Below are 20770 nucleotides of genomic sequence, written 5' to 3' on the forward strand. Positions count from 1 at the left end.
CCATCCTGGCCAACATGGTGAAACTCTGTCTCTACTAAAAATACAAAAAATTAGCCGGGCGTGGTGGCGGGCGCCTGTAGTCCCAGCTACTTCGGAGGCTGAGGCTAGAGAATCGCTTGAACCCAGAAGGCGGAGGGTGCAGTGAGTCACGATCATACCACAGCACTCCACCCTGGCAATGGAGCGAGACTCCATTTAAAAAAAAAGAAAGAAAAAAAAAACTCATCCCTAATAATTGGTAATTTGTGCGTTTTCTCCCCTTTCTTGATCAACCTGGTTAGATGTTTATCCATTGTATTGATCTTCTCAAAGAAGCAACTTTTGGGTTCATTGTTTGTTTTTTTTTTGTTTTTTGTTTTTTTGTTTTTGAGACCGAGTCTCACTTTGTCGCCTAGGCTGGAGTGCAATGGTGCTAACTTAGCTCACTGCAATCTCTGCCTCCCCGGTTCAAGCAATTCTCCTTCCCCAGCCTCCCAAGTAGCTGGAATTACAGGCACTGCCACCACACCTGGCTACTTTTTTTTTTTTTTTGTATTTTTAGTAGAGACAGGGTTTCACCACATTGGCCAGGCTGGTCTCAAACTCCTGACCTTAAGTGATTGGCCTCAGCCTCACAAAGTGCTGGGATTACAGGCATGAGCCACTGCACCTGGCCCGTTGATTTTGTCTAGTGTGTTCTTGGTCAGAATCTCCCTGCAAACAAAGGACACTCGCTCTTCCTCCTTTCCTCTTGTCTAAGGAATTCTCTAAGAGAACTAACTCACTTGAACCTTGTCCAAGGCTAACCTTCAAAATAAATCCACCTACCAACTCTTGTTTTTCTCAACACTCTCAGCCCAGTACTGCAAAGTTTCATGTAGCAAATAATTTTTTCGAAGGTGCAGCATTCTAATCACATACTGCAGAGAAAACCAATGTGTCACTTTTGAAATATTCTGCCCCTTACAGAAAAGCTTTAGTGACAGGGATGTGATAACATGAGAAGTCCATTTAGTGACAGGGATGTTCATGATCCGGCTCTGCTTTTTGCTAACATGCGACCTGGAGTGAGTGACGAACCAGCTCTAAGCTTTCTTCTCTCCAAAATGGGAATAATAATGGGGCTGTTGAAGGACCCACTGCCATGATGAATGCAAAATCTCAGCGCCGAATCTGGACGTGGTGAGCATTCCATTAGCAGTGGCTATTAAAATATGACGGTGAGGCTTATGGTCTGGGATTCTACTCCCTTTACTACTGGAAAGGAAGGATTTATGGTCTTCCTTTTCTTCTGTTGATGTTGGAGCCAACATTTATTGGTTGTAAATGTTAAAAATATAAACCTGTGGTGGAAATCCACGGACTGTGCATTTCATCCCATTATGGACGAGTCTACGGTCACACCTGGTCAAGCACCAAAGTTTATATTTCCAACACCCAAAATACACTTTAGTTATAACAAGTATTTCTTCAGGAAGTCTGACAACTCTGCGGCCACGTCTCGGGAAGAATATGGATCGCGGGAATTTGCCCAAACTGGCCTTCCCGAGCATGCAGTTGTATTATCAGAGCTGGGCAGGACCAGCCCAGGGGGATGGGGATCCAGCAGGTCCAGTTGTGGTGAGGTGGCTTCTGAGGCCATGCCAACTGGCCCACTCCACGAAAGAGCATCTCACTGCCCCTCAGGGAAGCAGCTGGACTTGAAGCCCTGCTGGAGACAGGGAGAGTGGGGCATGTGAGAAGCCACAGGAAGGGGAGGGCTGATGAGCGTGGTGAGCGTGGTGTGGGGTGGGGCCGAGCTGGGGAGAATCTAAAACCCATAGCACCTTCTGTGACCTTTCTGCCATGGAAAGGGGCAGCCCCACCCCCACCCCACTGTGCAGGGCGAGGCTCTGCAGCGGCATCCTGAGTGGGGCATGGCAGACATGCTGCTGTGTGACCTCCCAGGTGGGCTGGGAGAGGCCAGGCCACCTCTGCCCAAGTTTCTTGGGACACTCACTCTGGGAGCCTCCCACTGCCACAATAGACATCCAATCACCCTATGGCTATATATATATATGACCATATATAAATAAATATATATATATATAGAGAGAGAGAGAGAGAAACAGAGACACACAGAGATAAACAGAAATGGAGAGAGAGACAAAAGAGATCAAGAGACGGACAAGAGAGAGTTGGAGGGAGAGATAGATAAAGATGTAGAGAGAGAAAGAGAAATAGAGACAGACACACAGAGAGATGTAGAGAGAGAGACACGCAGAGAGAAAGAGGCAGAGAGATGGAGAGATAGACAAAGAGAGATAGAGGGACAAAAGAGAAATGGAGGGAGAAACAGAAAGATAGAGAGAGAGACAAAGAGAGAGATGTGGAGGGAGAGACAGAAATACACAGAGAGAGAAAGAGGCAAGGAGAGATGAAGAGAGAGACAGAGAGATGGAGAGAGGGACCAGAGAGAAATGGAGGGACAGACAGAAAGATGAAGAGAGAGGCAAAGAGAGATGTGGAGGGAGGAAGAGACAGGTGGAGAGAGAGAGATGGAGAGGTGGAGAGAGGGAGGAAGAGAGACAGGTGGGAAGAGGCAGATGGAGAGAGAACCTCCAGCAGCTGCAACACCGGCCATTTTGGGTCTTCCCAGCTGGGCTCCAGCCTTGTGAGGGAGGAAGCCGAGACATGCCCCAACCCAGCCCATCTCACTACCCTGGTCTGAAGACCGTGAGTGAGAAGTGCTGGCTGAGTCCAGTCAACCCAAAACTTGTGAACAAAATCAAAGAAGGCTGTGGATTTTCTTACCACGTGGGGGACAGAGGGAGCCAGTTGTCACCCAGCAAGAGGGTGCTGGAACGTGAGCCATGGCCTTGCCAGAGCTGCTTAATCTCTCTGGATATCTCAGTCTCCATCAGTCAAATTGGAGTCATGGTGCAGATTTCTGAGAGCTGCTGTGAGAATCCAATCAAATAGCAAGCGCAGGGTCCGCTGGGGTGCCCACCTCCACGTGGGCACAGTGCACGGCCCCACCCTGCAGTCTTCCTCCGCAGCCTCTCAGCACACTCCACCTTTCCACAGACTTGGTTTCACTTCATTTTGCTTATCATTGCATGGAATGGTCTTCCTTCCTCCCTCCTTCTCTCCTTCCTTCCCTCCTTCCTTCCTCCCTCCCTCCTCCTTCCTTCCTCCCTCCCTCCTCCTTCCCTCCTTTCTCCCTCTCTCTCTCCTTCCTTCCTCCCTCTCTCCTTCCTTCCTCCCTCTCTACTTCCTTCCTTCCTCCCTTCCCTCCTTTCTTCCCTCCCTCCCTTCCCTCCTTCCTTCTTTTCGTTCTCCCCTCCTTCCTTCTTTTCTTCCTTCCCTCCTCCTCCCTCTCTTTCCTTCATTCATTGCTTGCTCCCTCTCTCTCGCCCTCCCACATAACTTACTCAAGGAAAGGAACTTGGTTTTGTTCACTGCCCTCTGCCCTGAAGTGGGGCCTGGTGCCCCACAGATGTGCTATACGTTTTTGTTAACTAGTTGAGCCATGGCTCCTGGGATGATCATGGGCAGGAGGAAGGGACATATACGTGCCCAGGCACTGCTGGAGACTTGGGCAATGCAGGCTCTCCCTTTGGGAAGGACGCTGCACGTGGTGGAGGGCAGGGATGTTCGGAAGGCACTGACCAGGCTCTCAGCTGCCAGGACCAGCGTGGTGCTGGAGCCCCTCATACCTGAACAGGCACAGGAGAACCAAAGGTGGAGAGGCCCGCAGCCTTTCAGGTGGCTGGATGGGTGTTCTGGGTGCATGGCACAGCCCAGCAGAATCTTGCTTTCTCACGGTTCTGGAGGCTAAAAGTCCAAATTCAAGTGTTGCTGGGGTGGTCCTTTCCAGGCGCTCCTGGGTTCATCTGTTTTGCGCCTCTGTCCCGGCTGCTGGGGGCTCCAGTCAACCTTGGTGCTCTTTGGTTGGTAGCTGCATCACTCCAGTCTCTGGCGCTGTCTCCATGTGGCCTGCTCTGTCCCGTGTCTGCGTCGTCTCCTCTGACTCTCATAGGGATACTTGGCACATCACTTAGGGCCCACTGTCAACCCAGGATGACCTCATCTTAACGTCATGACATCTACAAAGGCCCTTTTTCCAAATAGGGTTACATCCATGGGTACCGGGGGTTCAGATGTGAGCAAATCTTTTTGGGGGAAGCATTTAACCAATGACAGTTGCCCTTCCCTGAAGGCAACGGGAAAAAAAACCAGCAGTGGTAACTGGAATCCCAGCTCACTTGCTTCCTGGCCGGGTGACCTGAACCTCTAAGCCTCAGTTTCTTCTTCTGGAAAATGGATCAGCCCACACCGTGGATGTGTGAATTAATGGAGGTGGCACATAGAAAGCCAGCAGTATTGAACTTGGCCACGTAGTAGGGCCTCGATAACCGGCAATGCAGAATTACGTTTCCCTACCAATTAGTGGCCAACCACAGTCTACCCAACCAGCAGACAGCAAAGCGTGACGACTTGGAGGGCAACAGAAATGTGCTAAAGGGGCAATGAGGGTCTTTTCTGAATACGCACCCCCCAGTTGGAGGACTGGGTGGATCAGAGGAGAGTCCAGGGGACTTCCGGGCTGGAGATGGCCTGCGGTTAACCCCTTGTCCCCCACAAGGCAGGAGGCGGGCCTTTCTCCCATCTCTCCCTCCCTCTCTCCTGTTTATCGGGACTGTGAGTGCCAGCCCAGACGACATCATCCTCTGAGTTCCCAGCGTGTCAGCCAAGGGTGAGCCTCCCACGCGCCCTCGGAAGATAGAATTTTGGAGCACACACAGTGGCATTCTCGGATGACGATGGCTGCCTTCTATAAGATGAACCCCCTCCACAGACGTCTCCCGGCCAGCCCCTCACCGGTCTTGCCGCCCTCTGCCCAGCTCCTGGGCCCCACAGCAGGCCGGCACGAATGAGGTTTGGGAGCTCTGTGGTGGATTGAACCAAGCGACCCGGCCTTTCCCAGTCTGCACCCAGCACCCGGCGCCAGCACCGACCAGGGAAGGGGCCTTCGAGCAAGCCTGGGTTGGCGGTTTGGGGTTTGGAACATCCGTTTTCAGATAAAATCAGTATTTTTATTAAAACAAAAGAGAGAGAGAGAGAGACAGTTTCAGAGACAGACTGAAAAACAAAACAGCCCTTTAGCTCTTTCTCTGAAATGACATCAGCGGCCACCACAAAGCCCGAATCGGCCTCACTGCATTCAGGCCGTCTGGATGTATCATTTCCCCTTCAAAATACCCACTGCGACATCGTCCCCAGCCCCGCCGGCTCGGAGCCTGCTCCCTCAGTGGGAGCCGTGCGCTTTCCCACCCAGGCTGCAGAGGGGCTTGTAATTGGAAAAGTGCAAGTTGCAGATGAACTGGGAGCCGAGACCAGGAAATGGGTTTATGGTGGCGAGCTTTGTCCTCCTTTTGCACTCGGTCTCTAAAGCACCGTCCACGTGGGCATTTGCATCCTGGGAGTCCGGAATGACCTTGCCCGGAATGAGCTGTCCCCTCATCCCTCTCCGTGGATGTGTCCCTCCCACCCCAGGCCCCCACCAACTAAGCCCCTCCTGTCCCCTCTCCATCTAGACGCGTCCAGACTCTCCAACCCCCACCAACTAGCCGCCTCTGGAGCATTTAAGCTACGTGGAAACCGGAGAACACTTTAGGAACGGATGTTTGCTTCTGAAGCAGCAATGCAATTGCGTTTGAATTTGTTTCGCATCACATAAAAATAGACATATCAAAATTTACCAGAAAGAAATATTAATACAATGGCATATTATGAATAATCTGGTTGTCTGTGGCTAATGAGCTGTTTTTTCTTCATTGTTTCTACTTTGTAAATTTTCTAAATTTTACTTTTGTAACACAAAAACGTTATTTATTAAAAACCACCAACAGAATCTTGTCTCGGGGCCAAAATGAGCTACTTAAGAGAGTGGAAAGTCAGCCTTTCTAGAGAGCCAACAGCCTCCAGGGACTTATTTCTTTGAAGAGTCACTTTTTAAATCTCAGAAATAATCTGCATAGTTGAAACTTCTGCTCCTCTGGGACTGTTATTCCTTCATTAGTTAAAGTGATTTACTGAGTCACAGGAAATTTCACTGCTGGACCAAAAAGTGATTCAATTTCCCAAGCATTTACTGAGTGTTTTCCCCAAGCCTGGCCCTGGACTGATAAAGTTGCCCCGTTCCTGCCCTGGTGGGGATACTCAGTCTAGTAGATACCCTGAGAGTCAGTTCTCTCAGTCATTCAACAAATGTAGATTGAGCTCCTACTCTGTGACAGGCACTATTTTGGGGTGCTGGGAATACAACAGTCTACAATAGAGACAAAACTCCTCATCTTCCTGAAGCTTACATCTATGGCAAATGTGCAGAAGGAGTGTCTTAGTCTGTTTTGTGTTGCTATAAAGGCATACTGAGGCTGGGTAATTTATAAAGAAAAAAAGGTTTATTTGGCTCACAATTCTGGTGGCTGCAAAGTTCAAGATTGGGCATCAGGACCTCAGGCTGCTTCCAGTCATGGCAGAAGGTGAACGGGAGCTGTGTGTGCAGCAACCACATGGGAAAGATGAGGTGAGTGAGTGGGGGGAGGGTGCCAGGCCTTTTTAACAACCAGCTCTCCTGGGAACTAATAGAGTGAGAATTCACCCCAGAGGGAGGCCATTCATCTGTTCATGAGGGATCCTCCCCATAACCCAAACACTTCCTACTGGGCCCCACCCCTAACACTGGAAATCAAATTTCAACCTGAGGTTAGGAGAAGACACACCCAAACCATAGCAAAGAGGAAGGTGCAAAACACTCAGAAAACTCAGCAGAAGCAGCCATGATTGGGAGGGAGGGTGCTACAGGCTGAACTGCACCCCTGAGAACTCATGTGTTCAAGTCCTACCCCCAGTGCAGCAGAATGTGACTATATTTGGAAATAAGGTCGCTTTGTCATGAGTGAAGATAAAATCCTTAGAGCCCCAAGCCAGTCTGATTGGTGTCCTCGGAAAGAGGGAATATGGATAGGAGATAGGCATGCCTAGAGGGAAAGTGACATGATGACGAAGCCAGAGACAGGGCCAACGGCTCCCCACGGCCACCGGAAGGTGAGGGAGGGGCCAGGAGCAGAACATTCCTGGCAGCTTCTGAACAAACCCACCCTGCCAACACCTTGATCTCAAACTTCTGACACCCAGAACTGTGAGAGGATCCGTTTCTGCTGTTTAAGCCACCCTGTCTGGGGTTCTTTGTTAGAGCAGCTCAGGGAAACAAATCCAGAGGACTCCAGAGAGGGGCATCTGGCCTTGATAGACAGGTAAGCAGAATTCACCGGCAGAATAGGAGACAGTGCTGGCAGCGACAGAAACAGGCTAGATGCATTTCAGCAGACGGGGACTCTCAGCTGAAGGAGGAGGAGACTGGAGAGCTCCCGCCATGCTAGGAAGGCTGTGGAACAAGGCTTAGCAAAAGGCAGAGACAAAAGACACCAGACATGCTTTGTACACAGGGCCTCTTCATGCCGGGCGGGGAGGGGGGTTGCGCCAGTGACCACAGTTGTCCCTGTACTCACTCCACTCCTGATATGGTTTGGCTGTGTCCCCACCCAAATCTCATCTTGAATTCCCACTTATCGTAGGGAGGGGGGACCCAGTAGGAGGCAATTCAGTGATGGAGGCAGGTCTTTCCTGTGCTGTTCTCGTGATAGCAAGTAAGTCTCACGAGATCTGATGGTGTTATAAAGGGGAGTTTCCCTACACAACCCTTTCTCTTTGCCTGCTGCCACCCACGTAAGATGTGACTTGCTCCTCCTTGCCTTCTGCCATGACTGTGAGGCCTCCCCAGCCATGTGGAACTGTCAGTCCAATAAATCTCTTTTTTTTTGTAAATTCCCCAGTCTTGGGTATGTCTTTATTAGCAGTGTGAAAATGGACTAATAGAGTCCCTTTTGCCTTTGGGAAAGGGAATCCCTCAGTTATTTGGACACAAGCGTGTGTTATCCAATGGCTTCTGCCCAAATATTATATGGGGCCTACATATACAAATAGAAATATTTATAGTTTACCTAAAATTTAAATGTAACTGGGCATCTTGGTTTTTTTTGTTGTTGTTGTTGTTTGTTTGTTTCTGATTTTTTTCTCCAAATCTGGGAATCCTAGATGATAGGTCAGGTTGAATTCATTGTCTCCAAAAGGAAAGAGCCCCATGCCCTCACCCCAGTTCCCTCCAAGCAGTGGCCAAAGGTCCTGTCTTCCAGGTTCAGTGATGTAAGGGTGTGTGCCAGCTGAGAAAGTCTAACCAGCAGCTCACCCTATGTCCCCAAGAGCAAAGGCTCCCCGTAAGAAGCCATATCATGGGAATACGGTTGAGCCAGGCCCCTCTGGGGAAGTTAGCAAGAACTGAGCTCACCTCTCCTTGGCCAGGTTATGGCAGGAAGAGGCAAACTTGTGCCCAGGAGGCCATGCAGGGAACACTCTGCCCTACTGCTCTGTGCTTTCCTGGCAGAGCTTCCACCATGATCGTTGTTGCCAGCAGGAATTGCACAGCCCACCCAGAAGACCACTGTGCACCTCTCCAATGAGCAGCCCAGCCCCACACAGTCCTAGGAGAGGGGTCTCATGCAGGCCTTGGGCACATGTCACCAGGAGAGGATGGCGTTTCCTACTTGCAGAAGGCTGCTGGCCAGTGACTCATGCCTATAAGACAGTGACCCACAAGCCCTCAATTTGCAGACCTTGCCTTAGTCCTCAGAAGTCTATAAAAACCAGACCTGACCTGCGCAGGTCTTTTTGAGCTACCTTGTCTGGGAAAAGCCAAGAAATGGGCTGATTCATGTCCTTTGACCACCTCTCTCTCTCCTTGTCCAGCAGGCTCGGATTCACACAGACACGTGAGTGCATGACATAGGGGGAAGAGACCTCAGCAGCCTGGAAACACAAGCTCCTCTCTAGCCATGGCAGGTCTCTGAGAGAGAGGTAGCTGATGAAAATAGGTCTCTCACAATTTATTCACTCATCAATTATTTCTAAGCTCCTACTACGTGCCAGGAGCTGCTCTAAGTATGGGTAATGCAAGGGTAAACAAAACAAATACAAACTCCTGTCCTTACAGACAAGAAACCCTTGCTCTTATAGACAAGAAACCCTCGCTCTTATAGACCAGAAACCCTGGCTCATATAGACCAGAAACCCTTGCTCTTACAGACAAGAAACCCTGGCTCTTATAGACAAGAAACCCTTGCTCTTATAGACCAGAAACCCTCATTCTTAACTGCTCTTATAGACCAGAAACCCTCGCTAGTATAGACAAGAAACCCTCGCTCTTATAGACAAGAAACCCTCGCTCTTGTAGACCAGAAACCCTCGCTCTTACAGACGAGAAACCCTTGCTCTTATAGACAAGAAACCCTCGCTCTTATAGACCAGAAACCCTCGCTCTTATGGACAAGAAACCCTCACTCTTAGAGACAAGAAACCCTCACTCTGATAGACAAGAAACCCTGGCTCTTATAGACAAGAAACCCTCGCTCTTATAGACCAGAAACTCTCGCTCTTATAGACCAGAACCCTCGCTTTTATAGACAAGAAACTCTTCTGAATGCTTCCTCTGTGCCAAAAACTGCTCAATGACCAGATCCAGGGTCAAATAAGACAAGGTTTCTGCCAGCCCTGCATTCATTCATTTATTCATTCATTCATTCATTCATTCATTTTTTCACTCACTCTTTGACCGTTTTTAATTATCTAGTATTTTTTCACTCACTCTTTGACCATTTTTATTTAAGAGAGTTGCTAGATGGTGCAAAAAACTAAAAAGTAAGATAGGCATTAACAGTCTCTGATCAGGGAAAGAGGTGTGTTAAAAAAATCTCTGAACAACAAGATAAATTCCTTAATAGAAGGAAATACAAAGTGCTTTTCAAGTGTATGAGAGAAGAGGCAAACAACCTGGGATGAAAGAATTAGAGAAAAATTTGTCAAGGAGATGGGTTTTAAAGGATGCACAGGCATTCAGCATGCAGAGAAGACATTCGTCTGTGCAAAAGCAAAAAAGCTTGAGAGACAGAGATGTTTCTGGAACAGCCGATTGAATAGAACATGAGATAAGTTAAGAATCAAGATGAGGCTGGGGAGCTAGGTTGGAATTCAGCTTTAAAGAACCTGATACTCATTCTCTTATTCCACACATATTTATTGAGCACCTACTATGTGCCAGGCACTGAAGATACAGCTCAGAACAAAACAGTGAAAAACTCTGCTTTAAGGGAGGATATTTTTAGCAGGAGAGGCAGACAAGAAACATAAATTTAGAAGTGAAAGATATGGATGTTGATGAACAGGATGGGAAAATGAAACGGGAAAGGGGAAAAGTGATCAGGAAGAGTCTCGCTGAGGAGGTGACCTGAGAAGGTGAGGGAGCAAGTTATGCAGTCACCTGGGGGAAGGTGCTCCACCCAGGAGCATGGCAAGTGCAAGAGGCCTGGGGCAGGAGGCAAAGCCAGGTGTTGAAGTGGCTGCAACAGAGTAAGCAAAGGGGAGAGCAGAGGGGACAAACTCTAAGTGGAAGAACAAGGACTTTTGCACAAGACTGAGGGCAGAGGGAGTCACTGGGGCATGAACAGAAGGGCATGTAGACTGGCATCATTTGGAAGTATAACTCTGGCTGCTGATGTGGTAGAGGTGGGCAGGAGCAGGGAGAAGCTCAGATGTCAGCCCCCAGCAAGGTCCCTCGTGCTGATGCCAGGTATGAAGGAAAGAGGGAAAGAAGGAAGGAAGGAAGGAGTAAGTGAATGGATAAATGAATAAACAGATAAGTACATAAATGGATGGATAAATGAATGAAGGTATGGAAGGAAAGATAAATGAATGAGTGGATAGATGAATGGATGAAGAGATGGAGGGAGGGATGAAGAGATAGAGGAAAGGATGGAGTGAATAGGTGAGTGGATGAATAAATGAATGGAGGGAGGGATGAAGGAATGAATGACTGGATGAATGAATGGATGAAGGGATGGAGAGGGGTTGGAGGAATGAATGGGATGGGAGGATGGATGAATGGATGAATGGAGGGATGGAGGGAAGGATGAATGGGCAAATGGATGTATGAATGAAGGAGTGGATGGAGAGATGAATGAATGAATGGGTAGATGGATGAAGGGATGGAGGGAGGGATGGAGGGATGGATGGGTGGTTGGATGAAGGGATGAAGGGATGAAGGAAGGGATGGAAGAATGGAAGGGTGTATAGATGAAGGGATGGAGGGGGGTTGGAGGGATGAATGGGTGGATGAAGGGATGGAGGGGGGATGCAGGGATGAATCGCGGGTAGGAGAATGGATGAAGGGATGGAGGGAGGGATGGACAGATGGATGGGGGATGGAGTGAAGGATGAAAGGGTGGATGGATGAATAAATGAAGAATGAATGGAGGGATGAATGGATGAATGAGTAGATGGATGAAGGAATGGAGGGAGGAATGGAAAATGGATGGGTGGTTGGATTAATGGATGATGGGATGGAGGAAAGGATGGAGGGATAATGGGTGGATGGATGAAGGGATGGAGGGAGAGATAAATGAGCAGGTGGGCAGATGTATGAATGGATGAAGGAATGGAGGGAAGGATGGAGGGATAAATGGGAGGGTGCATGAAGGGACAGAGGGAGGTATGGAGGATGAATGGGTGGATGGATGAAAGGATGAAGGAATGGAGAGAAGGATGGAAGGATGAGTGGGGGGATGGATGAATGGGTGAATGAGTGAATGAATGAAGGGATGGAGGGAAGGATGAATGAAAGGCTGGACAAATGAATGAAGGAAGGGTTGGAGGGATGGAAGGATGGAGGGATGAATGAGCAGATGGATGGATGGATGGATGAACAGGAAGCCTCAGAGCACCAGGGGCCAACTGGGGCCTCAGTGTGAAGTTCTTTGCTTTCCTCTATTAGTAATAGTAATAATACGATTGTATTCATTTCCTGTGGCTGTGGTAACAAATGGCCAGAAATTTAGTGGCTTAAAACAACACACCTTCATTCTCTCACATTTCTGGAGGCCAAAATCTGACACAGGTCTCACTAGGCTAAAACTGAGGTGTAAGCAGGCTTGGTTCCTTCAGGAGGCTCCAGGGAGGGTCTGCTTTCCTGACTTTTCCAGCTTCTAGGGGTGCCCACATTCCTTGACTCATGGCCCCATCCATCTTCAAAGCACCTCACTCCAATCACTGCTACCCTTCACCCATCTCCTCTAATCTGACCCTCTGGCCACCACATTCCAGGAACCTTTGTGATGATATTGGGCCACCTCAGATAATCCAGAATGATCACCTCATCTCAGGACCATTAACCTAATCATCTCTTCAAAGTTCCTTTTGTGATGTTAGGTTGCATATTCACAGGCTCCAGGGATTGGCATGTGGCATCCTTGGGGGGCCGTTATTCAACCAACCACAGTTCCCACAGCCAGGCTGTGCAGGCTCATTGCCACCTGTGGCATCAGTGAATCCTCCCAGCAGTCCAGGGTGGCAGGTGCTACTGTCGCTCCCACTTTCCAGGGATGAAACTGGGGCTCAGAGAGGGTCACTATCCCTGCTCACACAGCTGGAACCCACAGGAGTAGGGACGCAACGTGCTTGTGCTCCTGCCCCCTCCCTTGCATGGCCTGGCCTCTCCATGCATCCCTAAAACCACTGCTTTAGAACGGCACATCAAATCTGCGAAAGATGCACCCCAGGACCCTGCCCTGTCACCTCACATGAAAGCAGGTCACCCGCTGGTGAGAACAAAGTGTATTTTGAGCTCTCAGGGGGTGCTCTGAGGAGCCATTTGGGGAGGACAGCTTCTAATTCCCTGGCACTGTGACAACGCCGCCTCATGCAGGGACCGCAGCAGGGTGGCTGGGTGAACCCCCCTGTCACGAGGAAAAGAGCCAGAAGCCCCTTCTGGCACCACGCACAGGAGAAAGTGCCGGCCCTTCTCCAGAAGATGAGTTCAGCCTTGTTTATTTTCCTTTTTGTGATTGAAAATGCTCAGTTTCTAGTCCCAGCCGGACAGTAGAGCTGTTCCTTTAAAAAGAAATAGGAAGTGTGGTCCTGGCAGAGTTAACTGGAGCAATAAAAAATAAATCTTTGTAATTGTTGTGGAGACAGAAAGCAAAACAAACCGGGCTTAAGTACAATGTAAGAAAATGTCAGCGTCGGAGGGGCCGGCCATTAGCATCAGAAATCATTTCTCTCCCCCGAGGAACTGCTGGAGGGAGACCAGCGCATTAGATTCTCCGCATTCCTCCTGGTGGGTTTCTTGGAATGCCAGACGACTACCCCTTTTTCTGTTTCCTGAAAAGAATAGTGGCTTTCAAGATGGTGATGGAGGGACCTTCAGAAATAAGCCTGGGAGAGAGGATGGCCAGCTCCACCCCTCATGGCCTCCCTCATTATCCACGGAACCCGGCTCCACGTGGCATATGAGGGCAGGGCTGGGGAGGGTGTGTGCAGATGCCACCTGGGTGTCTTTGAAATCAGCTAATTCCCTGTTGATGTCATCCAACAGAAGCATCCAGTTTCATGTCTACAATACAGAAATAAACCGGGATCTTTTCAGACTCCAAGGTTGACCTTTGCTTCCAGGCATCATAATAACATCCTCCCTCTTTGTGCTACTTGCTGCACATGCACACACAAATACACACACGCACGCACACACGCACACACAAATACACGCACGCACACACAAATACACACACGCACACACACACGCACACACAAATACACGCACGGACACACACACACGCACACACAAATACACACACGCACACACAAATACACACGCGCACACACACGCACACACAAATACACACACGCGCACACACACGCACACACAAATACACACACGCGCACACACACGCACACACAAATACACACACACGCACACACAAATACACACACACGCACGCACACGCACACACAAATACACGCACGCACACGCAAACACACAAATACATGCACACACACATAAATACACACACCCACACACATGCACACACAAATACAGGCACACACGTGCACACACACAAATGCGCACACACACGCACACACAAAACACACACATGCACACACACACAAATACACATGCATACACGCACACACATGCATACACAAATACACACACGCACACACAAATACACACGCACACACGTGCACACACAAATATGCACACACATGCACAGGCACAAATACACATGCACACACATGCACACGCACACACGTGCACACACACTTTATAGTTGTGCGTCGGTGTCCAAAAAGGACCTGGAATTTGCTGGGGACAGTCCTCATTCAAAATAGATGCCCCAGTCGGGCACAGTGGTGCACGTCTGTAATCCCAGTACTTTGGAAGGCCAAGACAAGCGGATCATGAGGACAAGAGATTGAGACCATCCAGAATTGCTTGAACCCGGGAGGTGGAGGTTGTAGTGAGCCAAGATTGCAAGATCGCACCATTGCACTCCAGCCCAGTGACACAGCAAGACGCTGTCTCAAAAAAAAAAAAAAAAATAGATACCCCAGTGGAACCATTAGCTGTGCCCTCTTTCATTCTCAGAAGGTTCTGGAAAGGATGATTGGGTTACTTGTGGCATGAGCCCATTTCCCAGACGAGAAAAGCGAGGCTCAAACAATGAGGTAAGCGGCCCAAGTCACACAGTCGATAGGAGCCACACTGGGATTCACACTATAGCCCAGGGAGGCCCAGCACTGTTGCTTTTCATCACAGTCACCTCCTGACAGAGCAGACCACTGCGGGTTTTACATAGACAGGCCCCCAAGCTCTGACACAGCCACGCTGCTGGGGTTTCCAGTGTCCGCCAGGATCATAACAAATCAGACTTCCTATCTGAGGTTCTGTTCTGAACTGGCTTCTCTTCTGAACACTGCATGAATTTAAGTCAAGACCCAAGGATCAGCCATTTGCTTGGTGGAGAGACTTGCGCTGTTTTCCCAACAGCACCTCCTGTCCGGTAGCTGGAAGCCTGTCCCCGTTGTCTCAGCTCTAGAATCTTGGGTTTATCTGACAAAGCTTAATGGCGTTCCAGGTACGAGGGCAGCAAGCAGAGACAAACTCTTTCCTGAGATTTTCCTGGGAGAAGCCAAAAGGGATTTTCATTTTGCCTTCCATCTCCGAATGCACCCTCCCCGTGATCGTTTTTGCCACTGGTGCCTTTTACACTGGCCTGGCTATCAAGGTACTGAAGGAGATGCCCTGGGCCTCGCCCAGTAAATCAGACATTTGGACACTAAGTGCGTGGAGGGGGAGGGCTGGCCCTGTCAGCCTTGAGCTCTGAAGAGAGGCCCATTAGCTGGCTGTGGATGACACAGGGTCGAGGATTAGCGGGTTTTACAAACTCCAAACATCGGTAAGGGTGAGACAGGAAGAGCTGCAGCTGCCAGGCTGGGCCACTTATACGGACACCAGAGGGGGTGTGGGGCATGCATATGCGGACCACCCCTCCTCCACTCACTAGCTGTGCAGCCGTGGGCAGTAGGGGTCACCTCTCAGGAGCCTCTTCGGTATGACAGGGATTTGCATTCATTCCTTCCCTGACAGATGCGTCACGCGTCCACCATGGGCAGGCCTGGGTCCAGATGCTGGTGGCGGCACTGGGAACACGCCCCGCCCACCTTGGGCTCTCTAGGGGCTCACATTGCAGTTGCAGAGAAATACAGTCTACAAGGAATGCATGAGACAGTGAGATTGCCACAGGGAAATAAAACCAAATCTGGAGCAAGTGGCTAACACTGCGAGAGATTCTTCTAGCCAGAGGTGTTGCTGGCTGGAAGGGAAGCCTCTCACATGTGGGCCGAGATCTGAAACAAAGGAGAATGGGAACGCAGCAGACATCTGGGGTGCAAAGTGTCCAGTGCAGGGAGTGATCCATGTGCAAGGGCCCTGGGGAGAAGAAGGGGTGGCTGGTTCCTGGAAATAATGGGTGAGAGGAGCTGGCAGTTTTAGGAGCTGGCCCCGTGGTAAGGGCTGTACAAGCACTCCTTAGTGAGGAGGAGGAAAAAGAGGCAATATTCAGAAGGGACTGAGGACTGTGCCCAGGATGGGCCCCATGAGCCGGGCTGTTCACCAGTGCTAAGGCAGAGGGGAGCCAGAGGGGATACATAGGGGCTGCGGGATCTGTCGTTGGCCTAGAAGCATGCCACTGCAGAAAGCACCCCACAGGGTACCAGGGAAGAGCACCTGCAGGCTCCTTCTCACTCCTTCATCAACCATCGAGCCCCCACAGGACCCAGCTGGGAAAGGTCCGTTATTCCTTTTTGAAAGCGGAAGCGTGGAATGATTTGCCCAAGGTCACACAGCCAGGAAATAGGAACATGTGAACATGTGAGAATGTGAAATGTAAAAATGTGAAAATGCCCTTCATTCTCAACAGAAGCCTGTTATTCTTGCCTCTATGACAGCATCCTCCAAATACACAGACCCCAAAACAAACCAAAAAACAAGGGTGAATGGGCGTTGAGGGAAGGGCCCCAAAGTGTAGGTAAGGTAGTCTATAGAAAGCAAAAGCAAAAACTTGTCTCTTTCAAGCAGGTGTTTCTGGTTTGAGTGTGCTAAACATCTTCACGCAACTGATATTCCAAGGATAATAATGGCCAATAGCAAACATTCCAAGTACTGCAGTGGTGCTTCCCCGCATCATCCGTCAGCCTCAGAGATGAGCGACCACTTCACTCCAGGCCTGGAGAGAGTGTGGCCCATAGTAGGTGGTGAATTAATGAATGCCCTTCAAAACTGGCATTTCTTCTCATTTTTTAAATGAAGAAACTGAAGCTCAGAGAGGTTTGAAGAAGGTCCCCCCAAGATCAGATCTTACATCTGATAAACAACGCTGGGAATCGAACTCAGGTTTGTCCATGCAAAGCATCATCCTTTTCTTCCATCTCCCAGGGGTTCAGAGTCACCATTCCTTCCAAAGTGGCTCTCAAGAGAAGCGGATTTAAAAGGAAGCCAGTGGCTGAGGGGAGAGATCACTATATTATGTCATCAATTATACCCTGACACCCCCTACTTTCCCTCGAGAGGGCTCTTCCTGACTCTAGGAAAACAGGAACAGTATCTTATCCTAACTCCATTCTCTCTTGGCAAAAATAGCTTTCCTCTTCATTTGGGAGACAATGGCTTTTGAACTCATGAAAAGCAATCAAACAGTTCCCAGATTGCATTGGGGACCTCAGGTTTTGTGGACAGTTGTCACTTGCCATGAAAAGCAGCTCATCATGAGGAAGCCAGATTCCATGCACGTTTTTGCAAGGGAATAGCAGTGGCTTCAACTGCTGTCGACTAGTAGTGCCTGCCTTGAAGTTTCTGAGACTCTACCCAGAGAGTGGAGAGAGAGGAGATTGATTGGTGATGTCTGCCTCGGACATCGGCGGTGGGAGTGGTAGAATATGAGCTGTGAATTTACTATTCCTGGTCTAGACCTTGGGCTAATCAGAGGGAAAAATTCAACATGTGTGAAATGAACTGGAAGCACTGTGTGTCTAGAGCACCCTGACCAGAGTAGCCAGCATTCATAGCACCATTCCAAGAGTTCAGCATACTTAGTCCCTCATCAGCCCCAGGAGGTAGGTCCATGATTAGCTCAATTTATAGATAAGAGAACTTAGAATAAAAGAGGTTGAGTCACTTACTCAGTAAAGGGTGGAGAGAAGCAAGGAGTCTGTACCTGTAACCACTTATCTCCAGGCTTATGGGTGATGGGAGGAAAGGAGGCTGGCTCTGAATAGTCAAATCTGGGTTCAATTCCCAGAGCTGCTATTTATCAGAGAGATAGGTGGTTACAAGCTCTCAAAAGACAATCAGATCCAGCCCCAGATGCAGGTGGATATTAGTGTTTCCATTTTATCATTTGGGGGCTCAGAGAAGAAAAGTGACCTATCAAAGCCACACAGCTTGGAAGAAGAGGAATCACGACCCGATGCAGGCCTTCTGTCTCCTCTCCCTGGCACATTTCCTGCTACATGAGATGAGAAGGGGAAGCATCCAGTGTGATCAAGGTCAAGCAATCAGAACCAGCCCCAAGAATGAGCCAGAAATCGAAGCAATATGACTGTTCTTAAATACAGAGGCTGATTGCACAGAAATGCAGGTTTCCAAACCATCCTTCCCTGTGTCCATGAACTTCCAGGCTTCCCAGTCGCTGTTCAAACAGATGCAGATGCCCTGGACCAGCACCAGAGCAGCTGTTTGATGGTATTCCCAGCCCAATTGGAAAAAGAAATTAGCACAAACCTCCAGAGAGAGTCTGTTCTCATGAAATCCACAGCCTGGTTGGGCTGCTTAGAGTGGGAAGGGAAGCTCCGTCTAATTTCACATTCTCTTATCTATTGGCTTGTTTGTTTCCGTCTCCAGCCAGTCTCCAGCCCCACAAGGGAGGATCTGGCACATATGGGAACACATCAAACAGTGATCCAATACAGGACTGAACAAAATCCAGATTCCAAGGCCTTTACCTACAGCTCATCGCCATGGCCTAAAGGCCACTGTTGGGGGTCACTATCAGCCCTTGCTGGAGGAATACAGCCGTGGGCATCTCCTGAGAGCTCTCTTCTGCAACTAGAGGGAATCATCTCTCCATCATGATCCAGGAATCAGCAGTTCCTGGGTGATTTCCTGTTGTTTCCAAGCACTCCCAAAATTTGAGTGTTAGGAACATTTTCTTGACACACAGCAACCCCAGGAGTTCATTGCTTACCCCCACCACAACACTCACATCCTCAGCAATTAGACATGCCATTTTCTTTGTGATAGGGCTTTCCTTCAAAGCAGTGCACACATGTATAAACGCTTCAAACCATAGACATGTGTAGATAAAATGTGAAAATTCCCCATGCTAAAGACCACCATTGCAAAGAAGTGTTCACACTAGCAAATATACATACATCCCCTGAAAACATTTAAATTCTTATGAACTTAAATTTTTAATAGGTGAAATATTAGCATGAGTAGAGTTGCAATGATCAAAACTCTATGAAAAAAGTGTACTCAGAAGCTTTACCCTCTCCTCTATCCCCTCCACTCTTTCCCACTCCCTGTAGGTAATGAAGACCCTGAATTATTCCTTGTTTATTGTTCCTTCATTTCTTTGCAGGGGGCATATTTTCTACATTTTGCCAAAACACAGCACGACATGCATCCTGTTTTGTGCTTATGTCATTTTTTCCTTGTCATTTTACTCATTTTACCTTGGTCATCACTTCACTGCAGTTCATATCACACTGTCTCACTCTTTTTGACAGCTGCATAGTACTCCACTGTATGGAGGTACCATAGGATATCCAATTGGACATCCTAGGTGTGGGCATTTTGGTGATTTCCAACACTTGGCAATTATAAGTTGTGCTGCAATTAATAACCTGTACACATTTCCTTTCCTCTTGTTAAAGCATGCATCCTGTAATCCCAGGACTTTGGGAGGCCGAGGTGGGCGTATCACAAGGTCAGGAGTTCAAGACCAGCCTGGCCAATATGGTGAAACCCCATCTCTACTAAAAATACAAAAATTAGCCAAGCATGGTGGCACATACCTGTAGTCCCAGCTACTCGGGAGGCTGAGGCAGAAGAATCACTTGAACCCAGGAGGCAGAAGTTGCAGTGAGCCGAGATCGCACCGCTGCACTCCAGCCTGGTGACAGAGCGAGACTCTGTCTCAAAAGAAACAAAAAAAAGCATGCACAGACTCTGGGGCTAAACAGCCTTGGCTGCAGTTCTGTCTCTTTAAATCATTAGCCTCTCTCTACCTCGGTCTCCTCATTTGTAAACGGAGATGATAAACAGTACTCTGTTGGGTCATTGTAAGGATCAAATGAGCTAACATTTGTAAAAATGCTTAGAACAGTGCCTGGCACCTAGGAAATGCTCAGGAAATGTCAATTGTATGAGTCTATCCCAGACATTGTCAGTGTTCCAGTCAAACTGGTAAGTGTTTAACAATGGACTCTCAAAAAGAAAACCCTGAATTATAGCACTTGCCAATTTCCATGGTGTAAATACTCCCACATGGCTGACATCAAACTAAATTAATGGTTGTCTCCACACATGTAGCTGGGAAGAAATGCTCATACCCCAGAGGGAGCTGGCCCCACACACCCCCCTGTGCCCTCTGGCCTGACCCAGTTTGGACACCAGCTGCCCAGCAGCCAGTGCTGGGGCACTTTGTCTGGTGCTGCCCTCAGAAGGCACTTTACCTGATAGTACGCAAAGCCAGCAGTGCCTGGGAGTTTACGGCCACCAGGGGGATCTTGTGGGTACAAATACTGCAACTGTTGGCCCTGATTGGCTGGCTCTGGGATGTGACTTCTTCCCCAGAAACTGAGCCAAAGGCATCTTCAGCTGACTTCGCTTGAAGCCTCACCTTGGCTTGGCTTCCTGCCTTTCTTCCTCTCAGTTCCTCCTCCACCTGTCTTTGCAGATAACTTTCCTGGTAACTTCCTTGCACACGCAACCTTGTCTCAGGGTCTACTTCTAGGTAACCCACCTAAGGCTGCATCTCTAGATATCTTTTTCCCTTAATGCCCTGGGATTTGGGAGAGTTTTCCACTCAATCATACTCAATAAGCTTTCCCATTAATCCTGCTATAAGCTTTTCTTGGTTTCCTCTGTGTCTGTGCCCCAAGGTGTGTCTGTCGTGGGGGGATGAGTCATGGAGCAAAGTCCTCCCCACTGACTCAGCAATGCCATTTCCTGCCCACAACCTTCTAGAACTCTTGCACTTTGACACAATGGGGACCAGCCCACCCCTGATTCACCAGCTCA

This window comes from Rhinopithecus bieti, unplaced genomic scaffold (assembly GCF_001698545.2).
Source record: "Rhinopithecus bieti isolate Rb0 unplaced genomic scaffold, ASM169854v2 scaffold_1618, whole genome shotgun sequence".
NCBI classification, from domain to species: Eukaryota; Metazoa; Chordata; class Mammalia; order Primates; family Cercopithecidae; genus Rhinopithecus; species Rhinopithecus bieti.